Source organism: Balaenoptera acutorostrata, chromosome 18 (genome assembly GCF_949987535.1).
Source record: "Balaenoptera acutorostrata chromosome 18, mBalAcu1.1, whole genome shotgun sequence".
NCBI lineage: Eukaryota > Metazoa > Chordata > Mammalia > Artiodactyla > Balaenopteridae > Balaenoptera > Balaenoptera acutorostrata.
In genome coordinates, this window is record NC_080081.1 from 45528068 (window position 1) to 45544772 (window position 16705).

Sequence of the window (16705 nt, forward strand, 5' to 3'; positions counted from 1 at the left end):
TGAGTATTCTACTCAATGCCCCATGATTTACAACATTTTTCCACCTTAGCTAGTGGAACACAAATTATTAATTGCTCTGTGGAAAAATTTTTCTTTGAACCTGTTTCAGGTGGTTCTTTTCCTGACCTCAGGTATTTTACTCAAACCCATGTGTTGATCAGTACTAAATTGCATTCAGATCTCTGAAGCTCTCTTTCTGTACAACTTACTTCTCACCTGTACTATTCCCTAAAAACTCTAGTTGTCTTGGTCTCCACAGACTCTCAGTTTCTTCATCTCAACTCAGGGTGACAGGCAGGTCTGCCTGGTTTCCACTATTACCATTGCCAGGAGTCTCTTCAGGCATTTAGTGGGGACACTTTTACAGCTCACTTTATTTCCCCTTTCTCACATTCACTGTTTTGCACTGCCTCATTTCAAATGTCTGAAACTATTGACATACACATTTTTTTTTTCCAGTTCTGTGTTGTTTCCTTGTAACTCTGTCTTGAAGTGAAGAGGAAGTCCTCTAAATAAGGAGTTTTTACATCATCCAGAAAACTGTTTCACAAACAAATACTTCCATATACTTTCAATACTTGTATTTGCATTTCTGTTTAGGGTTGCATTGGTGTCAAGTAGAATTGACCAGGAGCAGCTCTGAGCACCCTGCACCAGATCAAACACAAGTAGGATTTCCTTCCCCTCCCCTCCCCCTTCCCTTCTCCTTCCCTCCCCCTCTTTCTCTCCCTCTCCTTCTCCCTCCATACATCTACTCCCTGAATGCCTGCTGCATGGCCAACACAAGCTGGGAAGTGCTTTGGGATGTGTCCTGGCTCTACAGTCTCAGCTTGGTTCACTGTAGATTGATGAACCCAGGCTGCCAGAAGCACTTTACCAATGGCGTCTGCTTCTATGGTACTCCCTGAACCTGGTGCCTTGGATCCAGCATGAAGAGGGAATTTCGGACATGCCGAAAAAAAAGCCAGAGAGGACTATACTGAGAGGACTATGAGCAGTGGTGGGCTGACGCTGCACGTCCTACACTTGCAAATCCAACAGGATTGGTGGTTGGGGACTGGAGTCAGGAAGAATCGTAGCCCTGCAAGGGCCCTCTGCTACCCTTTCTCACATTACTTCCCCACCCTCGCTGACCTGTGTGAGAAGATTTGGAGCAACTCCTTCAAGGTGAGCCCTGAGCATGGGAACAGTGGAAGTGTCTCCAGAAGTGGTTTGAACTTGCTCAGGGCAACCCCAAAAGGCCTTGGTCTGTCACTTTGCTGTTCCTGCCTCATTCCTGGAATTCCCCTACCCTCTCATGGTCTTCTCTCTGTTCCTGTCATTTCTTTCCTGAGAGCCTCTTCTTCTTCCACTCAGTCCTGCACTCTCACTAGCTATGGGCCAGCCTGAGCCATGACAGCTTCCTTCCACAGACCCTTCCCTAAAAGGCACAGGCTGGGGGTTTGGTGGGACATTAAAGTTACAGGAGCTGATACCAGAGCCTTGCACATTGAATTCTAGACCCCCTCCACTGCTCTGCTCTGCTTTTCCCTGTCTGGGAGCAGCCCAGGCTGGAGATGCCAAGGTGATCCACCCCCTCCTGCTTTTAGGGATTGTGGGGTTATGCTATAGGGTGCCAAGCTCTTTCTCATCCAGTATACACCCACCTCTTTCCATGGCTGAGCTAATGGTGACAGTCCTGGCTTTTAGTCCCATGATGGTGCCTCCAATAAAATGGCAGTTGACCTTAAAAATAAGTAAATAAATTAATTACTTTAAAAAATGGAGGGGACTTCCCTGGTGGCGCAGTGGTTAATAATCTGCCTGCCAGTGCTGGGGACACGAGTTTGAGCCCTAGTCCTGGGAAGATTCCACATGCTGTGGAGCAACTAAGCCCGTCTGCCACAATTACTGAGCCTGCACTCTAGACCCCGTGAGCCACAACTGCTGAGCCTGCGTGCCACAACTACTGAAGCCCACGTGCCTAGAGCCCGTGCTTCACAACAAGAGAAGCCACCACAATGAGAAGCCTGCCCACCGCAACAAAGAGTAGCCCTCCCAGGCTGCAACTAGAGAAAAGCCGGCGTGCAGCAACGAAGACCTAATGCAGCCAAAAACCAATCAATCAATCAATAAAAATAGTCATTTGGAACAGTATCATCAGGTATTAAAAAAGAAATGGCAAATAAACAAGTAAAGATTTATTCTGGTCAAGGAGGACCAAAAACAATAACATTGTTTTTTCCAAAAGAAAGTTTCATGATACTGGTATTTCTCACTTAAAGTATTGGGGAAGTCTTGAACCATCATAAGGCATAGCTTTAGTCACGATAAACTCAAAAGAAGCTGTGTCCCGACTGTCAATTATATCAGATTTATTTTTCATGCAGTAATTTAATGTTCTCAAACTAGACCTATTTCACTGAATTAATATTGCTAATTTTAACATTTATTTTTTGACTTGTATAAAATTATTAGATTTTCTTTGATTGAAAGTAATAAAAAATTTAAAATAACAAAACTTTATACTTAAATTCATGTTTGGACTTAAGACAACTAGCAGACCGCTAGCATTTCTGGCCACTGATCTTTGAAGTTTTAGATTTCATAAAGGGTAAAATAGTCGTTAGTTCTTTTTGGTGAGTGTCCACAACCTCTCCCAGCTTTGTTAATATGTGTGGTGTCCTATCAACTTAAAAACATGTTCAATCCCTCGAAAATTATTTTATTTTCTTTCAATACTAACTATCAGTCAGGACTAGTCTTGGAATAGAGCTCCCAATAATGCACATATTAAGTTTAGCAAATCTTTTTCAATATGATGGTAAGCCTCCAGTTTTTTAATTGTGGTATGATTCAGAATTTCAAATTTTGTTTCTAAAGCTCCTGCTTGGCTTGTTCGAACTAGTGCTGATTAAACTGTCACATATATTTTTGTCATTGGGGGTTAAGGTAATGTGTGAAAGCCAAAAAAAAAAAACAAAAATCAAAAAATGCAGCCAGAATTGAGGATTGCCCTGTGAAATTTTCTATTGGGTAGTAAGTTCCAAGATAATCTGTTTGTCCTTGTGCAGAGATCTTTGACGTAAAGGAATTCTTCTTAAGTTATATTTAGACTTTATTTTTTTCCTGATGATACTAAGTACAATCCTTTAACACAACAGAGGTTTAGTGAATGTAAAAGGAATATTTCACCATTTTCCCTCTCTTTGGATTGCTTGAACACCATTGTGTTGCCTTATTTCATTTACCGGTGTCTGGTACTAAGGATCTGCCCAAGGCATCTGTTTTAAAATCCCAACCCCTTTCTGTGCTGGCTACTAAGTCTTAATTCTTCCTCTAAATTTCCAGAAGAACTTCTGTAACTAAATACCTGATATTGGTGGTATCCAGTCATCTAGGATCAATTTGTTTGGTTGCATCTCAAAACTATCGTATTTAGTCCAAGAGTCTGTAAATATTTTAACATTTTTCTGAAGGTATATCTAATTCCTCTTACACTGCTCAATACTGAACATTCATCTGTATTTATGGCATACATTTACTCCCACCTTCCTTCACCTAGATATGACCAACTTCAGGGCTTATTTTTACTGATTCCCAAACAATAACATGACCTTCAATCCAGAGACTGTCATCAGTAAATCAGAAAGCCTGTTTTTTCCTTGGTTGCAAGTGAAATTGTGGTTCAAACCATGTGACATTATGAGCAGTGAGATCCTGGGGTCTCCAACATTGCCTCTAAAGGAATCAAAGCAAGCTTATCATAAAGAAAATGGACTCCCTCTAACATTTACTGTCACATGATCTTGAATCTTGAACTGCTTCTACTTCATTCAAATATTTCTCTGATGTTTAACATAACATGATAGGTTTCTCTGTTCACTGGGCATGCTGATGTCATTTTATGTTGAAAGATGTCTCTTTTTATGCCCAGTAACAAGCTACCAATGTGCTACAGTAAAGATATTTCAAATCCAAAATCCAAGCAATCTTCAATGAGGTGTAATTTTTTTTTTCTTTTTAAAGAATTTTTTTTTAATTTTTAATTTTAGCAATTTCATGTGTCTTTATTTACTTATTTTATTTATTTATGGCTGTGTTGGGTCTTCGTTTCTGTGCAAGGTCTTTCTCTAGTTGCGGCAAGTGGGGGCCACTCTTCATCGCGGTGCGCTGGCCTCTCACATTATCGCAGCCTCTCTTGTTGCGGAGCACAGGCTCCAGACGCGCAGGCTCAGCAATTGTGGCTCACGGGCCTAGTTGCTCCGCGGCATGTGGGATCTTCCCAGACCGGGGCTCGAACCCGAGTCCCCTGCATTGGCAGGCAGATTCTCAACCACTGCACCACCAGGGAAGTCCGAGGTGTAATTTTTAATTCCTACCAAAGACTCCATTCTTTATTCTTTTAATTTCAGCAACCCTTAAAATTATTTGAGTGTTTGGATCACAATGTTCTACAAGCAATGTTTGAGTCACAGTCTTTTAATATCTTTTAATACTTATTTACTTTTAGGCCTCATTCAAATACAAGTCTCAGGACCTTGTGGATAGAGTCCACCATTCTCCCTAAATGAGAGATGTGATTCAGTAGAACCCAAATATTCCTATTAGTTTCTGTACTACCTATTTTGTTGTGCAGGTCAGTAAAAAATAGGACTCTATTTCTCATTTTTGGAGAGATACTTCAGCCCATTATAATTGTCCCCAACGTTTCACAGACCCTGCTCAATTTTGAATTTTGTCTGGTTAAATCATTCAGTCTTTATTTGTTATATTGCTGACTACTGTCCTATTTTCCTGTCTCTCTAAGGAAGCAATTATCACTATACTTTCAACTTAATGCATCAATGGATTCTAATGATTTTTACAGTCTAAGTGCTGTTGTATTCCTTTATGATAGTATACCAGTGAATTAAATCTTCCATTTAGAGAATCGTGAGAAAGTACTGAAGTCCACTTCACATAAATGTGGATAATGTTTGGCTGTATTACAAAAAATAATGGGTAAGAATGGGCTAGCTAAATGTATTTTGACATATCAATAACCTTTGTCTTGTTGCGTTTCTTTATCATATCTCTTCCAGAAAAATCTCTTAGTGAAATTGCCTTGTTTGCTGCCCAATAGCCTTACTGTCAATCTCTATGAACCTACTGCCAGATGGAGTTGTTAAAAAGTTAGTTATTGGGCTTCCCTGGTGGCGCAGTGGTTGAGAATCTGCCTGCTAATGCAGGAGACACGGGTTCGAGCCCTGGTCTGGGAAGATCCCACATGCCACGGAGCAGCTGGGCCCGTGAGCCACAGCTGCTGAGCCTGCGCATCTGGAGCCTGTGCCCCGCAACGGGAGGGGCCGCGATAGTGAGAGGCCTGCGCACCGCGATGAAGAGCGGTCCCCACACCGCGATGAAGAGTGGCCCCCACTTGCCGCAACTAGAGAAAGCCCTCGCACGAACCGAAGACCCAGCACAGCCAAAAATAAATAAATAAATAAATAAATAAATAAATAAATAAATAAATAAAATTAAAAAAAAAAAGTTAGTTATTGGAAATCAATACTCTTACTTGGATCCATTTCTTAATGAGAAGAATAATATCTTATATTCCCAGAATTCTGTATCTGTTAATATTTATTAGAGAAGATGGTCAGAGAAATTTCAAAGGTTTTCAAATGTCCAATTTTAATCAGGTAAAAGGTATATTCGGCTCACCTCCAATTTAAAAAATGGTAGGTTCAAATCTCTCCATTTGCACATAATACCATCTCAATTATACTTTAATGTAATGATGATCAAACACAAAACTAATTATCCTTTCATAATTTTCAGTCTTTTACCAGAGCATATCTTTACCCTCCACATTTTACCTGTGGGTCTTTTAGAGTGTTCTACCTCTAATGAGCATTGCATATTTACTGCCTATATCTGGTCATCTCTAAAAGTTTCTCGTATTTCTTGTAAACTTTTCTCCCATATAATTGCCTAAGACCTTGGCTCCACTTGTCAGTGATTGTGCTAGAAGATCCCTGCCTTTCAGTTAATCATTTTCAAATTATTTCCTCTTTCATCAATGGGGAAGTATTTACCTTATAAGTAAATATCATTTCTACTTAAGTAGCAACAACAGCAGAAGTATCAGAAGGTTTTCCAGTAACTGGAAGAACCAGTACTATTTACTCTTTTCTGCTTTAGTTTCTATCTTTGTTCTACCCTTACCATTTTTGTTTTTGCTTTTTATTTATCAGTGCTGTCACATAACTAGGAAATAGTCTAATTACATTTGCCTTTATTTGGTGCTCCTTGTTTCACACTTTAACCAATTCCCAGGTCTATGTCATTCAAATTTTACTTATATGTCCCAAATGATCTGACATATTTGCACATATAAGCTATGCAGGGATGCATAGACAGATATTCTGGAATCAAACTATCATGTTTTTTTTTTTTTTTTCTATCCTTTTTTATTTTGACAAAAAGTGCATTAGTAATTTTGATTGATTCATGGATCTGAAAATAAAATCCCATTCCTGTAACCAATCTATACCATTACAAATTGCTAAACTGTAAAAATAAATGAACGAATGAACTGAACAAATCAAAGAAAGCAAGAAGGAAGGAAGGAGAGAGGAAAAGAAGGAAAGAGGAAAGGAAAGAAAAAGAAAAGAAAAGAAAGGAAAGGAAAAGAAAAGAGAAAAGAAAAGAGGGAGAGAGGAAAGTAAGGAAAGAGGGAGGGAGAGAGGAAGAGAGGGAGGGAAGAAGAGAGAGAAGGAAAAAAATCCCAAGTTTTACACAGCATTGAGCTTTCTTATTGATTATTGGAGGGTACAATCCCATCAGTTCTGGTAGAGCATAATAAGATGCAGCTCCCTAAGCTTCCCATTTGCTGCACTGGAATGCATTTTGGGTTCAGAATCTGAGACCTAAATTTGTGAGAAAGGAAAGTCACTTAGGAAAGGATACTTTTATTTATTTATTTTTGGTATCTCACTAGTCAGTAGTCACATTTATTTGCTGTTTACTCTCCATCCTAGTACCCTTGCATTTCCCCTTCATATTCAATTGTTCTAATGCATTTGATGAAAGTTCTTCTATTTGTGTACATTCTTTATTTTTATTTTCACTGAAGTATAGTTGATTTACAATATTATGTTAGTTTCAGGTGTATAGCATAGTGATTCAGTATTTTTACAGATTATACTCCATTAAAAGTTATTACGAGATAATTGCTATAATTCCCTATGCTATATAGTATAAACTTGATACTTATCTATTTTATACATACTAGCTTGTATCTGTTAATCTCATACCCCTAATTTGCCCTCCCCATTCCCTTTGGTAAACACTAGTTTGTTTTCTATATCTGCGAATCTGTTTCTGTTTATGTGTATTTTTAGTTTAGTTGCATTGTGCAATAGACTTCATAATTTAAATTTATTTTTTAATCAAATAATTTTCAAAAATTATCTGTATTGTTTATAAATACTAACAGTGCTCAACAGTATACTTCATTAAATTGTCCTTCTTCATTGCTCTAGGGATGATCAACTAGATTTTTCTCTCATGCCCCATTACCATAATCTATATTAGTATATATACTCTGTATATATACTCTGTATATATGTGTAAGAATTTCTGTGGGTATGTATCAAAAAATAAGATTCCTGCATCATAGTGTTCACATTCTTAATCTGACCAAATAATGCCATATTGCTTTCCTGAATGGCTTCATCAGCCTTTTTCATTGCCAGTATTGCATGAAGTTTCCATATTCCATATTCCTGACAACACATGGCATACATTATCCAACCTTTTATTTTGACAATCTAAAAAATATAAAGTATAGAGCAACATTGTTTTAAAATAGCAGTAATTAACGAATAGGTTTGAATATATATTGTTGTTTTGCCTTTATTCTTTTATAAATTACATTTTTTAACCTATTATTCTCCTTTGGTTCCTTCATTTCCTTATTGGTTTTTTAGGCGTTTTTTTAGTATCTAGATATTCTCCTTTGTTTGCTTTAGATATTGCAAATATCTTTCTAAAAATGTCATGTCAGTTAACTTGATCTTGCTCTCATTGAATGGAAAACCTTAATTTAATAATATATCATTTTATTCTTCATGGTTTGTGTCTTTGGTGAGTTAAGAATCCACATTTTCAAAGAGTTTAACTTGGGGGGTCTGGGCAAGATGGCGGAAGAGTAAGATGCGGAGATCACCTTCCTTCACACAGATACAGTAGAAATACATCTACACGTGGAACTGCTCCCACAGAACACCCACTGAACACAAGCAGAAGACGTCAGACCTCCCAAAAGGCAAGAAAATCCCCACGTACTTAGGTAGGGCAAAGGAAAAAAGAAATAACAGAGACAAAAGAATAGGGATGGGACCTGCACCAGTGGGAGGGAGCTGTGAAGGAGGAAAGGTTTCCACACACTAGGAAGCCCCTTCGCAGGCGGAGACCACGGGTGGCAGAGGGGGGAAGCTTTGGAGCCACAGAGGAGAGCGCAGCCACAAGGGTGCGGAGGGCAAAGTGGAGAGATTCCCACACGGAGGATCGGTGCCGAGTAGCACTCACCAGCCTGAGAGGCTTGTCTGCTCACCCGCTGGGGCGGGCGGGGGCCGGGAGCTGAGGCTCGGGCTTCGGTCGGATCCCAGGGAGAGGACTGGTGTTGGCGGCGTGAACACAGCCTGAAGGGGTTAGCGCACCACAACTAGCCGGGAGGGAGCCCAGGAAAAAGTCTGCAGCTGCCGAAGAGGCAAGAGACTTTTTCTTGCCTCTTTGTTTCACGGCACGCAAGGAGAGGGGATTCAGAGTGCTGCCTAAATGAGCTCAAGAGACGAGCACGCTCCGTGGCTATCAGCGCGGATCCCACAGCAACAGGGGTGCAGAGGGAAAAACGGAGAGATTCCCGCACAGAGGCTCAGCTCCAAGCAGCACTCAGCAGCCTGAGAGGCTTGTCTGCTCACCCGCCGGGGCGGGCGGGGGCTGGGAGCTAAGGATCGGACTTTGGTCGGATCCCAGGGAGAGGACTGGGGTTGGCGGCGTGAACACAGCCTGAAGGGGTTAGTGCACCACAGCTAGCCAGGAGGGAGTCCGGGAAAAAGTCTGCAGCTGCCGAAGAGGCAAGAGACTTTTTCTTGCCTCTTTGTTTTGCGGTGCGCAAGGAGAGGGGATTCAGAGCACTGCCTAAACGAGCTCCAGAGACGGGCATAATCTGCAGCTATCAGTGCGGACCCCAGAGACTGGCGTAAGATGCTAAGGCTGCTGCTGCCACCACCAAGAGGCCTGTGTGCAAGCACAGGTCACTCTCCACACCGCCCCTCCTGGGAGCCGGTGTAGCCCGCCACGGCCAGGCTCCCGTGATACGGGGACAACTTCCCTGGGAGAATGCACGGCGCGCCTCAGGCTGCTGCAAATTCCCGCCAGCCTCTGCCGCCACAGGCTGCCCCCCACACCCATACCCCTCCCTCCCCCTTGCCTCAGTGAGCCAGAGCCCCCTAGTCAGCTGCTCCTTTAACCCCATTCTGTCTGGGCAGGGAACAGACGCCCTCAAGCGACCTACATGCAGAGGCAGGTCCAAATAAAAAGCTGAACCCCGGGAGCTGTACGAACAAAGAAGAGAAAGGGAAATCTCTCCCAGCAGCCTCAGAAGCAGCGGGTTAAAGCTCCACAAACAACTTGATGTGCCTGCATCTGTTGAATACCTGAATAGACAACGAATCATTGCAAATTCAGGAGGTGGACTTTGGGAGCAGGATATATTAATTTTTCCCCTTTTCCTTTTTTTGTGAGTGTATATGTGTATGCTTCTGGGTGAGATTTTGTCTCTATAGCTTTGCTTTCACCATTAGTCCTAGGGTTAGGTCCGTCCGTTTTTTTTTTGTTTTGTTTTGTTTTGTTTTGTTTTTACTTAAAAAAATTTTTTTCCTAATAAATGTTTTCTTAATAATTTTTTCCTTATTTTGTATTTTTAAAAATTAAAAAAAAATTCTTAATAAGTTTTTAAATATTTATTATTTTAAAAAATTAAAAATTTTTTCTTAATAAATTTTTTTCTTAATCATTTTTTCTTATTTTTTATTATAAAAATTAATAAATCTATTTTTAAAAATTAAAAAGAATTTTCTTAATAAATTTATTCTTAATAATTTTTTTCATATTTTTTATTATAATACCTTTATTTTATTTTATTTTATCCTCTTTCTTTCTTTCTTTCTTTCTTTCTTTCTTTCTTTCTATTTTTTCTCCCTTTTATTTGGAGGCGTGTGGATGAAAGGCTCTTGATGCTCCAGCCAGGTATCAGGGCTGTGCGTCTGAGGTGGGAGAGACAACTTCAGAACACTGGTCCACAAGAGACCTCCCAGCTCCACGTAATACCAAATGGCGTAAATATCTCAGAGATCTCTATCTCAACATCAAGACCCAGCTTCACTCAATGAACAGCAAGCTACAGTGATGGACATGCTATGCCAAACAACTAGCAAGACAGGAACACATGCCCATTCCATTAGCAGAGAGGCTGCCTAAAATCATAATAAGGCCACAGACACCCCAAAACACACCATCACATGTGGACCTGCCCACCAGAAAGACAAGATCCAACCTCATCCACCAGAACACAGGCACTAGTCCCCTCCATCAGGAAGCCTACACAACCCACTGAACAAACCTTAGCCACTGGGGACAGATACCAAAAACAACAGGAACTATGAACCTGCAGCCTGTGAAAAGGAGACCCCAAACACAGTAAGATAAGCAAAAGGAGAAGACAAAAAAACACACAGCAGGTGAAGGAGCAGGGTCAAAACACTCCAGACCCAACAAATGAAGAGGAAATAGGCAGTCTACCTGAAAAAGAATTCAGAATAATGATAGTAAAGATGATCCAAAATCTTGGAAATAGAATAGACAAAATGCAAGAAACATTTAACAAGGACGTAGAAGACTAAAGAGGAACCAAGCAATGATGAACAACACAATAAATGAAATTAAATATACTCTAGACGGGATCAATAGCAGAATAACTGAGGCAGAAGAATGTGTAAGTGACCTGGAAGATAAAATAGTGGAAATAACTATTGCAGAGCAGAATAAAGAAAAAAGAATGAAAAGAACTGAGGACAGTCTCAGAGACCTCTGGGACAACATTAAACACACCAACATTCGAATTATAGGGGTCCCAGAAGAAGAAGAGAAAATGAAAGGGACTGAGAAAATATTTGAAGAGTATAGTTGAAAACTTCCCTAATATGGGAAAGGAAATAGTTAATCAAGTCCTGGAAGCACAGAGAGTCCCATACAGGATAAATCCAAGGAGAAACACGCCAAGACACATATTAAACAAACTATCAAAAATTAAATATAAAGAAAACATATTAAAAGCAGCAAGGGAAAAAAAAAAAAAAAAACAAATAAGACACAAAGGAATCCCCATAAGGTTAACAGCTGATCTTTCAGCAGAAACTCTGCTAGCCAGAAGGGAGTGGCAGGATATACTTAAATTGATGAAGGAGAAAAACCTACAACCAAGGTTACTCTACCCAACAAGGATCTCATTCAGATGTGATGGAGAAATTAAAACCTTTACAGACAAGCAAAAGCTGAGAGAGTTCAGCACCACCAAACCAGCTGTACAACAAATGCTAAAGGAACTTCTCTAGGCAAGAAACACAAGAGAAGGAAAACACCTACAATAACAAACCCAAAACATTTAAGAAAATGGGAATACGAACATACATATCGATAATTACATTAAATGAAAATGTATTAAATGCTCCCACCAAAAGACATAGACTGGCTGAATGGATACAAAAACAAGACCCATATATATGCTGTCTACAAGAGACCCACTTCAGACCTAGAGATACTTACAGACTGAAAGTGAGGGGATGGAAAAAGATATTCCATGCAAATGGAAATCAAAAGAAAGCTGGAGTAGCAATTCTCATATCAGACAAAATAGACTTTATTATAAAGACTATTACAAGAGACAAAGAAGGACACTATATAATGATCAAGGGATCGATCCAAGAGGAAGGTATAACAATTGTAAATATTTATGCACCCAACATAGGAGCACCTCAATACATAAGGCAAATACTAACAGCCGTAAAAGGGGAAATCGATAGTAACACAATCATAGTAAGGGACTTTAACACCCCACTTTCACCAATGGACAGATCATCCAAAATGAAAATAAATAAGGAAACACAAGGTTTAAATGATACATTAAACAAGATGGACTTAATTGATATTTATAGGACATTCCACCCAAAAACAACAGAATGCACATTTTTCTCAAGTGCTCATGGAACATTCTCCAGGATAGATCATATCTTGGGTCACAAATCAAGCCTTGGTAAATTTAAGAAAATTGAAATTGTATCAAGTATCTTTTCTGACTACAACACTATGAGACTAGATATCAATTACAGGAAAAGATCTATAAAAAATACAAACACATGGAGGCTAAACAATACACTACTTAATAACGAAGTGATCACTGAAGAAATCAAAGGGGATATCAAAAAATACCTAGAAACAAATGACAATGGAGACACGATGACCCAAAACCTATGGGATGCAGCAAAAGCAGTTCTAAGAGGGAAGTTTATAGCAATACAAGCCTACATCAAGAAACAGGAAACATCTCGAATAAACAACATAACCTTGCACCTAAAGCAATTAGAGAAAGAAGAGCAAAAAAAAACCCCAAGCCAGCAGAAGGAAAGAAATCATAAAGATCAGATCAGAAATAAATGAAAAAGAAATGAAGGAAACAATAGCAAAAATCAATGAAACTAAAAGCTGGTTCTTCAAGAAGATAAACAAAATTGATAAACCATTAGCCAGACTCATCAAGAGAAAAAGGGAGAAGACTCAAATCAATAGAATTAGAAATGAAAAAGGAGAAGTAACCACTGACACTGCAGAAATACAAACAATCATGAGAGACTACTACAAGCAACTCTATGCCAATAAAATGGACAACCTGGAAGAAATGGACACATTCTTAGAAATGCACAACCTGCTGAGACTGAACCAGGAGGAAATAGAAAATGGGAACAGACCAATCACAAGCACTGAAATTGAAACTATGATTTAAAATATTCCAACAAACAAAAGCCCAGGACCAGATGGCTTCACAGGCGAATTCTATCAAACATTTAGAGAAGCGCTAACACCTATCCTTCTCAAACTCTTCCAAAATATTGCAGAGGGAGGAACACTCCCCAACTCATTCTACGAGGCCACCATCATCCTGATACCAAAACCAGACAAAGATGTCACAAAGAACGAAAACTACAGGCCAATATCACTGATGAACATAGATGCAAAAATCCTCAACAAAATACTAGCAAACAGAATCCAACAGCACATGAAAAGGATCATACACCATGATCAAGTGGGGTTTATTCCAAGAATGCAAGGATTCCTCAATATACGCAAATCAATCAAGGTGATACATCATATTAACAAATTGAAGGAGAAAAACCATATGATCATCTCAATAGATGCAGAGAAAGCTTTCTACAAAATTCAACACCCATTTATGATAAAAGCCCTGCAGAAAGTAGGCATAGAGAGAACTTTTCTCAACAAAATAAAGGCCATATATGACAAACCCACAGCCAACATCATCCTCAATGGTGAAAACCAGAAACCATTTCTACTAAGATCAGAAACAAGACAAGGTTGCCCATTCTCACCACTATTATTCAACATAGTTTTGGAAGTTTTAGCCACAGCAATCAGAGAAGAAAAAGAAATAAAAGGAATCCAAATCGGAAAAGAAGAAGTAAAACTGTCATTGTTTGCAGATGACATGATACTATACATAGAGAATCCTAAAGATGCTACCAGAAAACTACTAGAGCTAATCAATGAATTTGGTAAAGTAGCAGGACACAAAATTAATGCACAGAAATCTCTTGCATTCCTATAAACTAATGATGAAAAAACTGAAAGTGGAATTAAGAAAACACTTCCATTTACCATTGCAACAAAAAGAATAAAATATCTAGGAATAAACCTACCTAAGGAGACAAAAGACCTGTATGCAGAAAACTATAGGACACTGATGAAAGAAATTAAAGATGATACAAATAGATGGAGAGATATACCATGTTCTTGGATTGGAAGAATCAACATTGTGAAAATGACTCTACTACCCAAAGCAATCTATAGATTCAATGCAATCCCTATCAAACTACCACTGACATTTTTCACAGAACTAGGACAAAAAAATTTCATAATTTGTATGGAAACACAAAAGACCCCGAATAGCCAAAGCAATCTTGAGAACGAAAAATGGAGCTGGAGGCATCAGGCTCCCTAACTTCAGACTATATTACAAAGCTACAGTAATCAAGATAGTTTGGTACTGGCACAAAAACAGAAATATAGGTCAATGGAACAGGATAGAAAGCCCAGAGATAAACCCACGCACATATGGTCACCTTATCTTTGATAAAGGAGGCAAACATATACAGTGGAGAGAAGACAGCCTCTTCAATAAGTGGTGCTGGGAAAATTGGACAGGTACATGTAAAAGTATGAAATTAGAACCCTCCCTAACACCATACACAAAAATAAACTCAAAATGGATTAAAGACCTAAGTATAAGGCCAGACACTATCAAACTCTTAGAGGAAAACATAGGCAGAACACTCTGTGACATAAATCACAGCAAGATCCTTTTTGACCCAGCTCCTAGAGAAATGGAAATAAAAACACAAATAAACAAATGGGACCTAATGAAACTTAAAAGCTTTTGCACAGCAAAGGAAACCATAAACAAGACCAAAAGACAACCCTCAGAATGGGAGAAAATATTTGCAAATGAAGCAACTGACAAAGGATTAAATCTCCAAGATTTACAAGCAGCTCATGCAGCTCAGTAACAAGAAAACAAACAACCCAATACAAAAATGGGCAGAAGACCTAAACAGACATTTCTCCAAAGAAGATATATAGATTGCCAACAGACACATGAAAGAATGCCCAACATCATTAATCATTAGAGAAATGCAAATCAAAACTACAATGAGATATCATCTCCCACCGGTCAGAATGACCATCATCAAAAAATCTAGAAACAATAAATGCTGGAGAGGGTGTGGAGAAAAGGGAACACTCTTGCACTGTTGGTGGGAATGTAAATTGATACAGCCACTATGGAGAACAGTATGGAAGTTCCTTAAAAAAGTAAAAATAGAACTACCATACGACCCAGCAATCCCACTACTGGGCATATACCCTGAGAAAACCATAATTCAAAAAGAGTCATGTACCAAAATGTTCATTGCAGCTCTATTTACAATAGCCAGGACATGGAAGCAACCTAAGTGCCCATCATCAGATGAATAGATAAAGAAGATGTGGCCCATATATACAATGGAATATTACTCAGCCATAAAAATAAATGAAATGGAGGTATTTGTAATGAGGTGGATGGAGTTAGAGTCTGTCATACAGAGTGAAGTAAGTCAGAAAGAGAAAAACAAATACAGTATGCTAACACATATATATGGAATCTAAGGAGAAAAAAAAAAAGGTTATGAAGAATCTAGTGGCAAGACGGGAATAAAGACACAGACCTACTAGAGAATGGACTTCAGGATATGGGGAGGTGGAGGGGTGAGATGTGACAGGGTCAGAGAGTGTCATGGACATATATACACTACCAAATGTAAAATAGCTAGTGGGAAGCAACCACATAGCACAGGGAGATCAGCTCGGTGCTTTGTGACCACCTAGAGGGGTGGGATAGGGAGGGTGGGAGGGAGGGAGATGCAAGAGGGAAGAGATATGGGAACATATGTATATGTATAACTGATTCACTTTGTTATAAAGCAGAAACTAACACACCATTGTAAAGCATTTATACTTCAATAAAGATGTTTAAAAAAAAAAAAGAGTTTAACTTGGATATTTGTGAACTATCTATCATATAAATATTAAAATGATGTTATGGAGCTCTTTATTTCCAGCTGGAATTACGATTGAGATTGCACTGAATTTATAAATTCATTTTAGAAAAATTAATATTTTTTTATTAAACCAACAGAATGGCAAATATTTTCAATCTCCATTACTTTCTATATAACCCTTAATAAGGTTATAACACTTATTTCTCCTTTTATTTCTTTGTATTCTGTTTTAAGTTAATTCCTAGGTAATTTAGTTTTTGTTGTCAGTGTGCCCTTTATATTTTTTAGTTGGATATTACTGGTTTTGACAATATAATTGGCTCCTGTAAATTGATTTTCTGTCAATCATTTTAATGGTCTTGTTTGCTTATCCCGTCAGTTTTCTTTGTCAAAAATGAGTGGCAAAGAACCCCAAGGCTAGAAGCACCAGGCACTACACCATCCCTGTTTCCTGACTCTCAAATGGCAATGTCTCTGGGCAAAGTTACACCATAAATCACTTAGAAAAAATTTAGAACTGGAAGTATTAGTCCGTAATTCATCAGCTCTGAGGCAGAAGTTGGTTCTTTCCACAGCGGTCCTTTATTCAGCCCTGACATATTCATGTCAACACTAAAATGGGTGAGTATAAGAGAAAGATGTAAGAGCAGAACTTAAAGGTTATTCCCCAAACTAAACCCTCACTGCTGATCAGGGGGTGTGCTATCACCAGCTCCCGGACACTCAAAGCAGGTACTGAATAGTCCTCGATCTACCTTCTAATGTTTCATTGTTTATATTTATTATTCAGA

The 16705-nt window shown here is 39.0% G+C and overlaps 1 pseudogene; it reads left to right on the forward strand.

Annotated features, from left to right (window-relative positions):
* The first annotated feature begins 740 nt into the window (after positions 1–740).
* Positions 741–16705, forward strand: part of LOC114236324 (sperm-egg fusion protein Juno-like) — a 23803-nt pseudogene continuing 7838 nt past the window's right edge.